At 30.2% G+C, this 13,609-nt stretch overlaps 1 long non-coding RNA gene across 1 annotated transcript; it reads left to right on the top strand.

Annotated features, from left to right (window-relative positions):
- Nucleotides 1-6,269: 6,269 nt before the first annotated feature.
- Nucleotides 6,270-11,556, top strand: LOC129290414 (uncharacterized). The gene is made up of 4 exons (XR_008588371.1): nt 6,270-6,337; nt 9,233-9,616; nt 10,200-10,270; nt 11,259-11,556. It is a non-coding gene; the product is annotated as an uncharacterized LOC129290414 (long non-coding RNA).
- Nucleotides 11,557-13,609: the final 2,053 nt, after the last annotated feature.

Here is a 13,609-nt window from a genome sequence, read left to right as displayed (position 1 = left end):
GCCTTATTCTCAAATTCGTTGTTCATGAGTCTAATACTTGCATTTGATTTCATGGCTCCGAACTGCGTTTAGTTAGTATTACCCTCGTGAATTGTATGTTCACGTTTGTTCGTAGCTTAGGTTGCGTTTGGTTACTTACCCTTGTGGATTATATGTCCATGTCTGTCTTCGTGGCATAAGCCATGTTTGGTTATTTACCCTCGTGGATTGTGTGTTCACGTTTGTTACTTGTTCTGATAAGTCCCTATAATTTTTTTAATTATTTGATGTTTTTCATTTGTTTTGATTTGTGACATGCTTATAATTATTTAATGCAGTTATTTGCTTTATCGAAATTAAATGATAATGATGTCTGATATGATAATTTAATGAATCAAGAGTTTATTTAAAGTTACATAGAGCGTTTTTATGTTGAGGTTTATCAAATATTTGTTTGCAAAAATTGTCATCTCTAGCACACACAATTATTTTAAACTTTCCTTTTATACATTTTTAATTATTTATTATTGGGATGCTATTCAATGGAAATTATTTTTGGTCTCAGATACTTCAACTAACCCTAATCCTCTTGCCGACCCTTGTGGACTTTCAGACGTGCTAGGTGGAAAGTTGACTGAAATCCCTCTTTTGGATGTTATTATAAACACTTATGTATTTTATCTTGGAAAGTCTGACTAGGTGCTTCCACATAGGCTATATAGCTAGGGTTTTTATTTGATATATGTGTGTGCACGCGCATGTGCGCTATTAGCTGGCTAGAAGAAGCTAAGCTCTTGATTGATAAGATATTCTGTAAAAAATTTTGCATTGTAAAATTTTCAAGAGATTCTAATTACAAGGGAGGTTTTGCCAAAATTTCTACAAAAATGTTAAAACTTTGTTATAATGATTAGTATCAAAAGTGTTAAAATTTCAATATAATCTAGTTACCTCTTAGAAATCGAATGAACTTTCAATTTTAAGGCTTACAGGGATGTGTGATATGGTTCACACCCTATGCTGGTCACCTTCTAATTTTGGAGCATGACAAAAAATATGAGTTATATATTTTGTAAAATGGTGGAGTATTTGAAATGAATATAAATTTAGTCTTAGAAATTCATGTGGAAAGATACTCTTTTCATTTCAAAATATAATTTATTTTTAGAAAAGTTTTTCTTTCATTTAAAAAAAATTAGAACTCCTTGCACTTTTCTTCAATTTTTATTTTCAAGAACAAATGTCTTTCTGTTGAAGATAATCTTGATCAATACATGGTCAAATGCTAAATGTGACATTTCTTCTAGGAGGATTCAAAATTTAATTTTTCATACTATAAGAGACTAATTAAAAATTAAAAAATTATAACATTCTCCTGTTTATTTTTTTTCTTCATTTTATAAATTATTATAGAAGTTTAACAACAATTATGGATAACTTTGATAATATAGTTTTGAGTAAAATAAAATAACTCCCTTCCATTTTGCTAAAATTATACATAGCTCACATCTATTTTCAAAATCTATACTTTACTCCAATTTTTAACAACATTCTCTGTTAAATATTCTAAAATACTTAATTTTTTATTTATCATTATGTTAATATTTTTAAAATTAATAATTTGTCCTTATAATATAATTATCTACTCTCTCCCCATAATTTAAATGTAATAGCCCATGAATTTAAATAAAGTAAAATATCATGATTAGATAATTTGAGAGTATTTTCATTAATTTTGGAGATAATTTTATTAAGTTATATTAGTACTTGAATGGAAATTCTGTTGGTATCCATCTTCATGTATTTGGTTCGAATCCATGCAAGGTCAAAAGGGAAATTTTATTTTTGTTGCAGCCAGATGAAATTACTATTTTGACCCTTTATTATTTAAAAAAAAAAAAAAAGAAAAAGAGCAGTCAAAACCAAAAACGCACGGCTTCCTCTTCTTTTCTCCATCTTCATTTCTTTCGAAACCTCCAGAACCTAGAGAGAGAGGGAGTGCTTCGATCAACCTCCGTCCTCTTCCCTTTCCTTCTCCGTATCAGTTATCGTCGATGTTAGTTAGTGCCAGAGCTTGAGCTGTCGCTGTGGAGTCTTCTTCTCCTTCCCCTGTTCGAACGTTGGTTTCCTTTTTCTCTGAGCAGCAACAAATATCTAGGTGCGACGCTATGCTGGTGTGGCTGTGGGGGTTGCATCAAACTCTTTCCTCCCTTATTTCACTGTCGACTCTCCTTCTCTATTTCTTCCGTTCATCTGCGCAGGCATTTGAGGAAGCAGAAGCTGTTCATTTCCCTCTGTTCTTTGTTCATCCTCCCCTGTTTCTCACTGCAAACATCTTCACTCCTCTCTCATTCATGTTGTTGTAGATTCTTCTTCCTTCCTCCTCCTTGTTCGTTTGCCTAAGATCATTTCCTTCTTGGTTTGGTCATGCTAGTTACAGGTGAGGAGCTTTGAATTTTCTTTTTGCTAGTTCTGTGTGTGTGTGTGTGTGTGTTTAATTAGTTGAGACAATATTATTTGGTGTGTGAGGTTACTACTGTGCGTGATCATAGAAAGGGAGTAGGTTTCTGAACCAACCAAAAATCTTTTTCGATTGAAGATGTTGTTTATGCTTGGAGTATAACTGAATTTATATTGATTTTGTTGAAGAAATAAACTTGGGATGCCAGATTAAATTTTATATTGATACTGTAGAATTGTTGGAGAAATTATGGGATGGTATTTGAAGGAAGAATTTACTATTAAAATTTAAAAATTAGTGCTCATAAGATGTTTGACAAAATGCTTGAAAGGATGAATATTGGTGGATGATGGGGAATAGATGTGATGATTGTATTATTGACAATTAAATTGTTATGAAAGAGAATTATTCTCTATAAAGAAAGTTGAAATTAGAAATAGAGTAGTTTGGAAATAATATTATGAATTAGTAATTCAAGAGCCAATTTGTTATTAAGATATTAGTCATTAGAATGTTTATGAAATGTTTGAAAAATGTTAGAAGTTAAGAGCTATTTGTGTTATTTTCTGAATTATTTTAGATTGATGACGATGATAATAATAGATCTATAAAAGAAAATAACAATGGTATTTCTTGGGCACTAGGATTTAAAGAGCAAGCATTACTAGAAGAGGACCAATTAGAAGTAAGTTATTTATTTAAAAAATTATTAGGTAAGTGGATAACGTCCCGATTAATTTATATTTTTTAAAAAAATTCTTTATTAAAATATTATTTTAACAATTTATAGATATTATATATTTCTCTTGCATTAGCTCCTTTTGTTAATTAAATTGTTTTACTTCTTAGAATCATTACTTATACTTTTTGGATTGACGAAATACTTTTACAAATTTTAGTAGTCTGTTATTTGATATAGCCAACTATGAAAATTAGTGAACAATTTATGAAATATTAATTATGAATTTTCATATTTAGAAAGATTGATATTTTACTTGGTTCATGCAAGTTTGAAACTGAAAAGAGAAATTATATTTTGCAAGTGATAATTTTCTTGCATGTTTGAAAATAGATTTGAAAGAGACTTTATACAGAACACTAGTTGTTAACGGCAGTTCCGTTAGCCCTTGGCACGCCATGGTATACCTAGCTAGTAGGGTGTTTATAGGAGGTGCTAGCCCCATGCGATGGCCAACGCACGTGGAATGGAGGGATGGTTATTCGTGAACATCATACTCACATTTGTTTTGTGGCTTCAAGCCGTGTTTGGTTAGCATTACCCTCGTGTACTGTGTGTCCACATTTGTTTCGTGGCTTCGGCTGCATTTGGTTACTTATTCTCATGGACTGTGTGTCCACGTTTGTTTTCGTGGCATAAGCCACGTTTGATTAGTTACCCTCGTGAATTGTGTGTCTACGTTTGTTAATTATTCTAATAAGTCCCTATAATTATGAATCTAATTATTTGATGATTTATATTCCATTGGTTTTTTATTTAGTAATTTATTTATGAAGAAAAAAACTTTTTTTATTTGTATGCTTTCTTGAAATCAAGTGATATTAACATTTGCTATGATAGTTCAATGATTTGAGATCTTTATTTAAAATTTTATAGAGCCGTTTTATTATGAAGTTGATTAAACTTTTATATAAATTGTCGTCTCTTTAACATACATAATTATTTCAAACTTTTCATTTTATTTATGTTCTATTGTTTATTGTTGGGACGTTATTCACTGAAAATTATTTTTGGTCTCAGATACCCTAGTTGACACCGATCCTCCTGTTGATCCATGAGAACTTTTAGATGTGCTGGGTGACGAACTTATTGAAATTTCTCTTTTTATGTAACTATAAATGCTTATGTATTTTATTTTTGAAGAAATCTGGTTAGGTGCTTCACATATGCTATATCTAGGATTTCTATTTTGGTATATATGCTGTCTGTTCATTGAAAAAGCTAAGCTCCTAATTGACATGGTATTCTGTGAATATTTTTGTATTGTAGAGTTTTGGATGATCCTATTTACTAGTGAGGTTTTGTCGATATTTTTACAATTTTTTTAAAACTTTATTTTGATGACCAATATCAAAAATGTTAAAATTTCAATATAAATTTGATTACATATTAGAAATAAGATGAGTTTAAGGTTAGAGGCTTGCGGAGATGTGTTATATGGTTCACATCTTGTGCTGGTTACCTTCTATTTTTGGAGCGTGACATTAAAAAACTTTAAGTAATTAAGTATGGAAATATTTAAATATACAATTTATATTTAAATAAAATAATAATTTAAAAGTATCATGTTAAAATTAATGAAATTTAAAGAAAAATAAAACATAAATTATTTGACTAATGTATCTTTCATTTTGTTAAATCCCTAATGCATTAAGTTCTTCTACATTGGTTTGAAATACAATTTTAGTCAACTTAGTCTGTATACTGGACTAAACTATTTACTATCATTCAATTCCAAATTACTCAAATTTTTGAAACTACATACATAGGTTCAATATATCACCCATAACACTATCATTTTTCATGCTCAACAAACTTGGTGCTTCAAAACCCTTACTAGCTCGCCCTTTGGGCCCTCAAATGTCAAAAACGTTAGGTGAGTTTTTAGATTTTACACATCAAGGTTCAAGTTGATCCATTCACATGCCTCTAGTTCACCGATGTCAAGCTATCTTAAATAATGGGGATGTCAAATATGGATGATATTCCATATCATAAAATCATTTTTATTTGTTTCAATTGTCATTTTCTTGTCCATGTCCAGGATTGATGTTTAAGGGACTCATCTAGTCATCCTGGATAAATAATAATATGCCTTTGGAAAATATCATTGAAGGACCTCTGAAATTATTTAATATCTAACAATGATTTCTAATAAATAAACATTACCCCTTGGTTCTCCAAAATGAAGAGAACCATTGAGCCAACAAACACTTTAATATGTATAGTGCAAAATATATATATATATATATATATATATTATAACTTTCATTTTCAAGTATTTTTAATTGTTATTGCATATCCTGGACATCTTACTACATATATCTGAATAATCACTTGTACATATTCGAACATTACTTATTTATACACAAAAAGTTGTCAATTTTTTAAACCCAATTTATTCTATTTTTCATAACTTGTTCCTTTAATGTTAACAAGTTATTAATATTATGCTAAATAAAAAAAAGTATGTTATAATTTTTTTCCACGCATTTTCATGGGCTTTTGTTAATCGTTGACATCTAGTTGTATATATATGAACAATCACTTGTACATACATAAAAAATTGTCAATTTTTTAAAACCCAATTCATGTTATTTTTCACAAGTTGTTCCTTCAATGTTAACAAATTATTAATATTATGCTAAATAAAAAATGTGTAATGACGTTGAAGAAGACATTTGTGAAGTGGATTTCAAAGAAATGCAGATTGTTACCCATAAGAAAAAGTAGCAATAAAAGTCAAATAAAAGACAAGCTGAAAGAAAAAAGCAAGAGTGGAAAGAAGAAAGACAAAAAAGAGTCAAAAGTTGCGGGAAAGTAAAGAAAAAGCAAGACAAAAAAAGATCACCAAAGACATACTTCACGAAAAAGCAAAGTCTCATGGCAGACAAAGCTAGAATTCACTGGCACGAAAAGTCTTGTGGACAATAGAGCCAAAATTCATGAGAAATAAATCACGGGTGAAAATAAAAAGTAACCTAACAACAGTTGTAAGAAAAGCAACTCGAGTTTAGTAAATTAGGGTCCTAAACCTCTATAAAATCAAAACTTCCTTTAGTTTACAGGCATTAGCTTCTTTTCAGCTCTCTCTTTTGTACTCCACTTCCCTCTCCTCTCACTTGTAATATTTCCTTTCTTCATCCGCCATCTTCATTGTAAGCACATCTACTGTACCTCCTCCTTATTTACAATAAAGTTTAATTTTCTTTTATTTATTTTAACTCTTCTGGTGAAAAGTTCTTAAAATACCAATTTTTTTTCCTCTATTCTCTGGGGGCATAAACATTTTTCTAAGTATATTTTGTCTATGCTCTCTCTCTCTCTCTATGTGTATGGTATCAAAGCCAAATTGTTTTTCTAAATTGTGCTAATTTATTTGTTTTAAACTATTTTTATTAATACTATTTTATTGTTTTCCTAGTTGAAACATCAGTAAACCAATGAGCCCGGACCTGGTAGTGTGTGTAAGTCCGTTGGATTAGGGAATAGTGTTCCCATGAAACCTAAGAAGAAGAAGAAAGTAGAAATAAAACCTAGTTTAAATAGAAAAATGAGTTGGTTTATAAAGATAATAGGAACTGAGTCAGAGAAGGAAGAGAGATTGAGTCATAAAAGCTTAAGTCTACAGTCAAATAGGAGTAATGAACCCAAAGAAAAAAATAGAAGAAGTAAAAAATAGTCAAATGTTTGGAGAATCAAAAATTACTACAGTCACCCTTTAGGAACTATTAACTAACTAGTCAATGCCTACCTTCAAAGAAAAGGAGATTTATAAGACAACTAATTTTGATTTCTCTTGTGTCACCCAAACTATAGAGAAAGAGATAGGAATAAATAAATAAAGGCAGTATATATATATATATATAATTCTTGAAGAAACAGTTATAAAATTTAGAGATAAATATAATTGGATGCATATAGGTATGATACAGGTTGCAGTTAAAACTAACTTCAGGTTAGGTTTAGATGAACCTATATTCATTTGTTTAAAAGATAGAAGAGTAGAAAAATATTTTCAAAAATCCATAGTTGGTATTATACAGTCAAACTTGTTCGAAGGACTAATCTATTTTGATTGTTTCCTGAACTATGTTACTAGATTAAAGGATCATAACTGTAGAGAAGCTTTAGTCATGGAAATAGAAAATGAGGGAACTTGGAAGAAGGGAACAACTTATATGGTTGTACAGTATAGAATTATGTTTAAAATACAGGAAACACATTTGAACTTTAGAACTAAGAAAGAAAGCCCTAGAGGAGAAACTATGTTAGTAGAAATAGGAGATCCCTCTAAAATATCAATAGTAGTACAAAAGAGAATAAAACATAGTGAGATACAAATCCCAAAAAGCTGTAATTTTCCTAAGTTGACAAAGCCTACTCCTTTAGAATAAGGAAAATTGAAAGAAGTAATCATCGCTTCAAAAGGAGATGTAACCTATGAGATTATAAATAGGTCAACCTCCTGTAAGATAAAAGAAAATATTCCCATAGTCATACATAGATCTTCTATAAACAACTCCAGTATAGGATATAAACTAGCAGGAGTAGATTTTACACCAAACATACCAAGACCAATATATAAGGCAGAAACCTGTAGAATTAGAGATGAAGAAAACTTAGAAGAAAATATAGAATTAGAAACCCATTCATAAATAGAAAAGGAATTTAGACCACCTATAGAATATCAATGCCTAAATGTCATCAGAAAAGAAGGATTTGAGCTAGACAAAGAAATACTTAGAAAGATGTTTGCGTCCCTAGAGAATAGAGAAAAAAGAAATTGGTATTTTAAGAACCTTTTGCCAGAAGAGTTAGAAGAAATAAAAGAAAATTATTATACAAAGTTAATACAGCTTGGAGAACATATAGATTTCTTTAAGTGGTTAGAAATGCACACCTACAATAATGAAATATTTAATCCCTTTAGTAAAAACAATCACCCTTCGGTAAATGTTAATACAATTAGAACCAAAAACTAGAGATGTAGGGATAACACTTCAATAACAGCCATACATCCTCCTTAAGAAGAAATAACTTTTAAAGTAGGACATAGCAACATAGTTGCCTCACCTTTAAAATTAATAAACCTTCAAGACCATAAGGAGTTACAGAAAATAATCCAGCAAAATTACTATACCAATATAGCCATTCATACTATAGGACAGCAAGTTAGCAAATTAGAAGATAGCTTAGAACATAAACCAATAGAACTAGAACCTACAGCTATAAATCCATAGAGATCGGTATTTAATTATGAAGCTGTACCAGCAGAACAAGCCAAACATAGAACTTTAGGAAAATGGGATATTAGAGATAAAAATAATAAAACTGAAAATTTACTTTTAGATATAAACAAAAAAATAGAAACCTTAAGTATAAAGGATAAAAAAGATAGAGTTAATGTTATAAATAAAGATATAGAAGAATTGGATATTAATAAGATCAAACCAGAGATTGGAATAAAGGAAAAAAAATACAAAAAATTATTATTCGAGATCAACACTCCTGGATCATTAGTTTGAAAAAAGATATACCACTATAACCTCTCATTATGATGGAACATCGATCTATGAATGGAATATAGATGGTTTTATTGAATACGAAATAATGAATTTAGTACAAGAAATGACCAAGGTAGTAGCTGCATATAGAATAAATAAATTATAGGATAATAGTATATTTGATATGCTAACCCAAGGATTTACTGGAAGTCTTAAAGGTTGGTGGGAAGATATTCTCACTAAATTAGAAAGACTTCAAGTAAAGTGTAATAACCTTGACTAAATTTAAAATAGATAAATAAATAAATATATAGGTTAACTTACTTAAAGTGTGTTTATATTAGTTTTTGGGATAAATATAGCAAGTTAGAGACTTGGTCTAGTGGCAGCTGAGCAATCTTTCTTACATGAGGTCCCAAGTTCGAATCTGGAAGAGACTAAAAAGGAGAGTTAAATTTTTCTTTTTCTAGCTATGCAAAATTAACAGACTACCCTTGGTTCATCAGATATTTTAACTCTTCCTTCTTCTTTTCTTGGGCATTCTAGAGCATAAGGAGATCTGAGGATTTGACGAATTTTGCTAAGCCTCTCTTGGGTCATTGCTTTCTTCCCTTTCAATCGTAGCTGGCGCCGCATTCGCATAGCTCGTCATCGCCGGTGTGTTTGTAGTTGGTCTGTTCGTTTCAGTTAGAGTTCTCCTCTATTTCTGCGTCATTCTCCCTTGCACGAGCTCAGCATTTCACTAGGTTAAGGTCGTCGGAAATGGGTGATGCTGGTCATGAGCTGAGGCGACACTGATTCTGGTTTTTCCCTTTGAATGGTGCGGCATCTTCCTTTGTTTCTTGCTCAGCTGAAGATTTCCATTTTCTCTCCTCTGGTTTGCTGTAGATTCTGCCTTCTTCGTTGCCCCTGCTGTTATTGGTGTTTGAGGTGAGAATCTTAAGGACTTTTCTTGATGAATTTGTTCGATAGAGAGAGAGAGTTTTGATTGAGGACTGAAATTATAAAAATTTTGGTGGGTGTTCTGTTGCTGCCTTGACCGGAAAAAAAAATCTTGTTGAAATCGAAAGAGACAAGCTTGGATATATGGTTGGTACTTATAAGATGTCATTGAAGGGCCTGTATGAGGAGATAAAATTTAACTTCTAAATATTGATGGGAATTATTGGTTTAGGAATTCACTTGTAGCTTTGTAAAGGAATTTAATTATGGGCTTGCACACAATCATGTGTATATTTGGAGTTTGTTTGATTTTTGGTGAATGGTTAAAGGCTTAAAATTGAAGAGCTAGAAGTAATGCACCTAAGGTAAGTGGTGCAAAGATTGGGAGAAAACTTCTATTCCAAGAAAATAGAATGGCATGGCTAAAGTTTTATGGAGAAAGTAAGAGAAATGAATGATATTGCTTGAATTAACTTTAATCATAAATTTGGTTTTGAATTTTTGATGGTGGTTAGTAAAGGGTATGTTTTAAAAAACAAGTTATTAAAATTGTATATATTTATATTTTTAGGGTGTGTGGAAGAACAAGACCCGGATAAGACTTAAAAGAAGAATACTTCCAAAAATCTAGAACTTCAACAGGTAAGTGAATAGCATTCCCTTTAATTTATTTTTATTGGTACTTTTATTTTTAACAAATTTTCATTGAGATATTTTATTCTTGTGAACTACATTAGTTTTGAAACTTTGTGATATTGATGCGAGACGTTTAAAGGAGAATATGTGCATTTATTTCCTCAGGGAATATGTTTTAAAGATTTATGGAATTATTTGGTTTATTAAACTCTTGAAATCCTTGATTATTTAGATAACGCAAGCTCGTATATTATTTCATGAAAGACTATTTTCAACATGTTTTAAATTAAAATTTAAAGTGATACATGCAAGTTTGGCATTGGAAACGCTGATTATATTTCTGAACTAATTATTTTCTTGCATGTTTGAAACACAATTTTTGAGAGGACTCCAAACAGAACACTGTTGCTAACGGTAGCTCCGTTAGCCCGTAGCGCTGTGGTTAAATACTAGCTAGTTTTTTTCGTGAGTTTTATTCTCACATTTGGTATTCGTGGGCTTCGTACCTGTGTTTGATTCTATGGCCTAAGCTCCGTTTGGTTACTTACCCTCGTGGGCTGTGTATCCACATTTGTTTCGTAGCTTCGGCTGTGTTTGGTTACTTATCCTCGTGGACTGATGTGTCCGCGTTTGTTTTCGTGGCATAAGCTGCGTTTGGCTATTTACCCTCGTGAACTATATTTGTAACCTATTCTGTTGAGTTCTCAGAAATTTAAATGTTAATTAATATGTGTGTTTGAAATTTACCTGATTTTGACTAGTAATTGGTATCGTTTTGAGTTATATGAGAGCAGATTGACTTCTTTTAGCATGATAACATAAATTTTTTTCAATTCATTCTTATTTTACAAATATGATTATGACTTACATGCTTATAAATTTTTGGTGGATTTACTTTCAATTTCTTGACACTATTATTTGAGATTGTCAATTTAAATTTTAAAAATTTTATTATGGGAATGCTATTTACTGAAAAAAAGTTATTTGGCCTCAGATTGGTTAGCTGACGCTGATTCCACTAACGACCTCAAAAAGGGCAAATAGCTACAGTGGGTGGACATTTTGATTGATATTGTTGCTTTAATGTAAATATATAATTTGTATGTCTTTTTGATTTGAAAGAAAGAGTAGATGCTCCACATAGGTTGTTTATGAATCTTATTTTCGTCTGTATATTAGTTGCTGGCTGGAAAGAGCTATGCTCCTGATTTATACTGTTATTTGTAAACTTTTTTGTTGTAGAATTTTCGAGAGATCCTAGTTATAGGGGACGTTCTGTCGAAATTTCTACAAAAACGTCGAATTGAAAGAAGTTATTTTAATTCTGTTGTGATTTGATTGAATTTTGTTCTTTTCTTGAAAAATGAAATAAACGTTCACTTGGAGGCTTATGGGAATGTGAGAATGGTTCACACCCATGCCGGTCACCCTCTACTTTTAGGGTGTGACATAAAAACTTGGCATTATGTAAAGAAAGAAGAAAGTGACATGGAAACACACTACCTAGATAATATAGGACAATTAATATATGCTATAATAAAACATTTTGTAGGAGAACCTACAGGAATACAAGAAAGATATTTAGTAGAATTCAAGAATTTAAGGTGTCCTACACTTGTAGATTTTAGATGGTATAAAGATAATTTTATTCCTAAATTTTTTAGAGACAAGATGCTAATTCAGATTTTTAGAAAGAAAAATTTATATATAGATTACCAAAGCTTTTCACTAAGAGAGTTAAGGAAGAAATTAAACAAAGACAAAGGACAGGAACTATAAATTATAGTTCTTTGACTTATGGAGAATTAGTCCAAGTAATTAATATTACAAGACTAAAACTCTGTAATGAAATAAAAATGCAAAAGAAAATATATAGAGACACTAAACAAGGAAGATTAGAATTAGGAGATTTCTACAAGCAATATGGATTTGAAAAGATCTAAGGTCCTTCTAGAAGAAAAAAGAAAAATAGTTATAACCTTGTACCTTATAAGAAATATAGAAAGAAAAAACACTATTTTCCAAAATATAAAAAATCTTTCAAGAAAAATAAATGTTTTCAAAAAGATGAAAAAGATAAAAAAAAAGACATAATCTGTTATAAATGTGGTGGATTTGGGCATTAAATGTAAGGTAGAAAAGAAAATTAGAGAACTACAAATAAGAGAAGAAAACAAGCAAAATCTTCTTAGGATTATGCTTGAAAGTGATTTTAAGACTAAAGAAGAAGAAGAAGAAGAGCAAGAAATAAAGAAAATATTAAACATTAAGGATATAGAAAGTACTAGTGAGTCATCATCTTCAGATGATTCTAAAGAGAATTGTATAGGAAAAGAAATTTGTAATTGTATAGAAAAACTTAGAATAAATACCTTAGACAAAGAGAATCTAAAATTTTTTGTAGAAATTATAGACAAAAGTCAAGATGAAGAGATTAAAAAGCAGTATTTGCTTAAAATTAAAGATATATTGGATAAGGAAGATAGACATCAGACCTCTACGAATCCAATTAGTATTAAAGCTATACTAATAAGACTTGAACCTGAACATAGTAAATTAGTAGGAATCAGAGAACTTCAACAAGAAATTAAACAAATAAAACAAGAAATTAGAGAATTAAAGGATAATGAAATCCATAGAGATATAGAAATTTTACAAATTAGAACCCTTTTAGAAACTAATAAAAATAAAGGTATAGAGATTAAGGATGATGATTATATTAGTGAAATACCAACAGAAATAGATCAAAATAGGTATATAAATGTAGTTTCTCAACTAACCAACAGAAAATGGTATTGTCAAATTAGTTTAATTATAAACCAAGAGTTTTCCAGAACTATAGTAGTTTTAGTAGACTCTGGCATAGATATGAATTGTATACATGAAGGATTAATTCCAACCAAGTATTACGAGAAAACATACCAAAAAGCAAGAATAGCTAATAATTCAAGATTAGATATACAGTATAAACTGACAAACGTTCATATATGTAACCAAGGAATATGCTTCAAAAACATATTTATGTTGATTAAAACTTTGAGTTTAAATAGATATTACCCTTCAAAGCCAGTTATGAAGGTATAATTACCAAAATAGGTAGAAAGAAAATAGTTTTTGAATGGGTTAAACCCCAAATAGTTATAGAAATAAAATGTTGAAACAAGAGTCAATTTTTAGAGTTAACTCTATAAATAGAAAGAGAAAGCAAATAAATTTTCTTAGTAAAGAAATTCACTACAAAAGAATAGAAGAATAGGTAGAATACTTGCAAATAAAAGAAAGAATAAATAATTTAAAGAAGAAATTTAAAGAGGATATTTGTTCTAAACATCCAAATACCTTTTG

Source organism: Prosopis cineraria, unplaced genomic scaffold (assembly GCF_029017545.1).
Source record: "Prosopis cineraria cultivar Desert tree isolate PC_DT_omini unplaced genomic scaffold, ASM2901754v1 PC13, whole genome shotgun sequence".
Taxonomy (NCBI): domain Eukaryota; kingdom Viridiplantae; phylum Streptophyta; class Magnoliopsida; order Fabales; family Fabaceae; genus Prosopis; species Prosopis cineraria.
The sequence above is the reverse complement of the archived record's forward strand: the minus strand, read 5'-3'. Positions and strand labels throughout refer to the sequence as shown.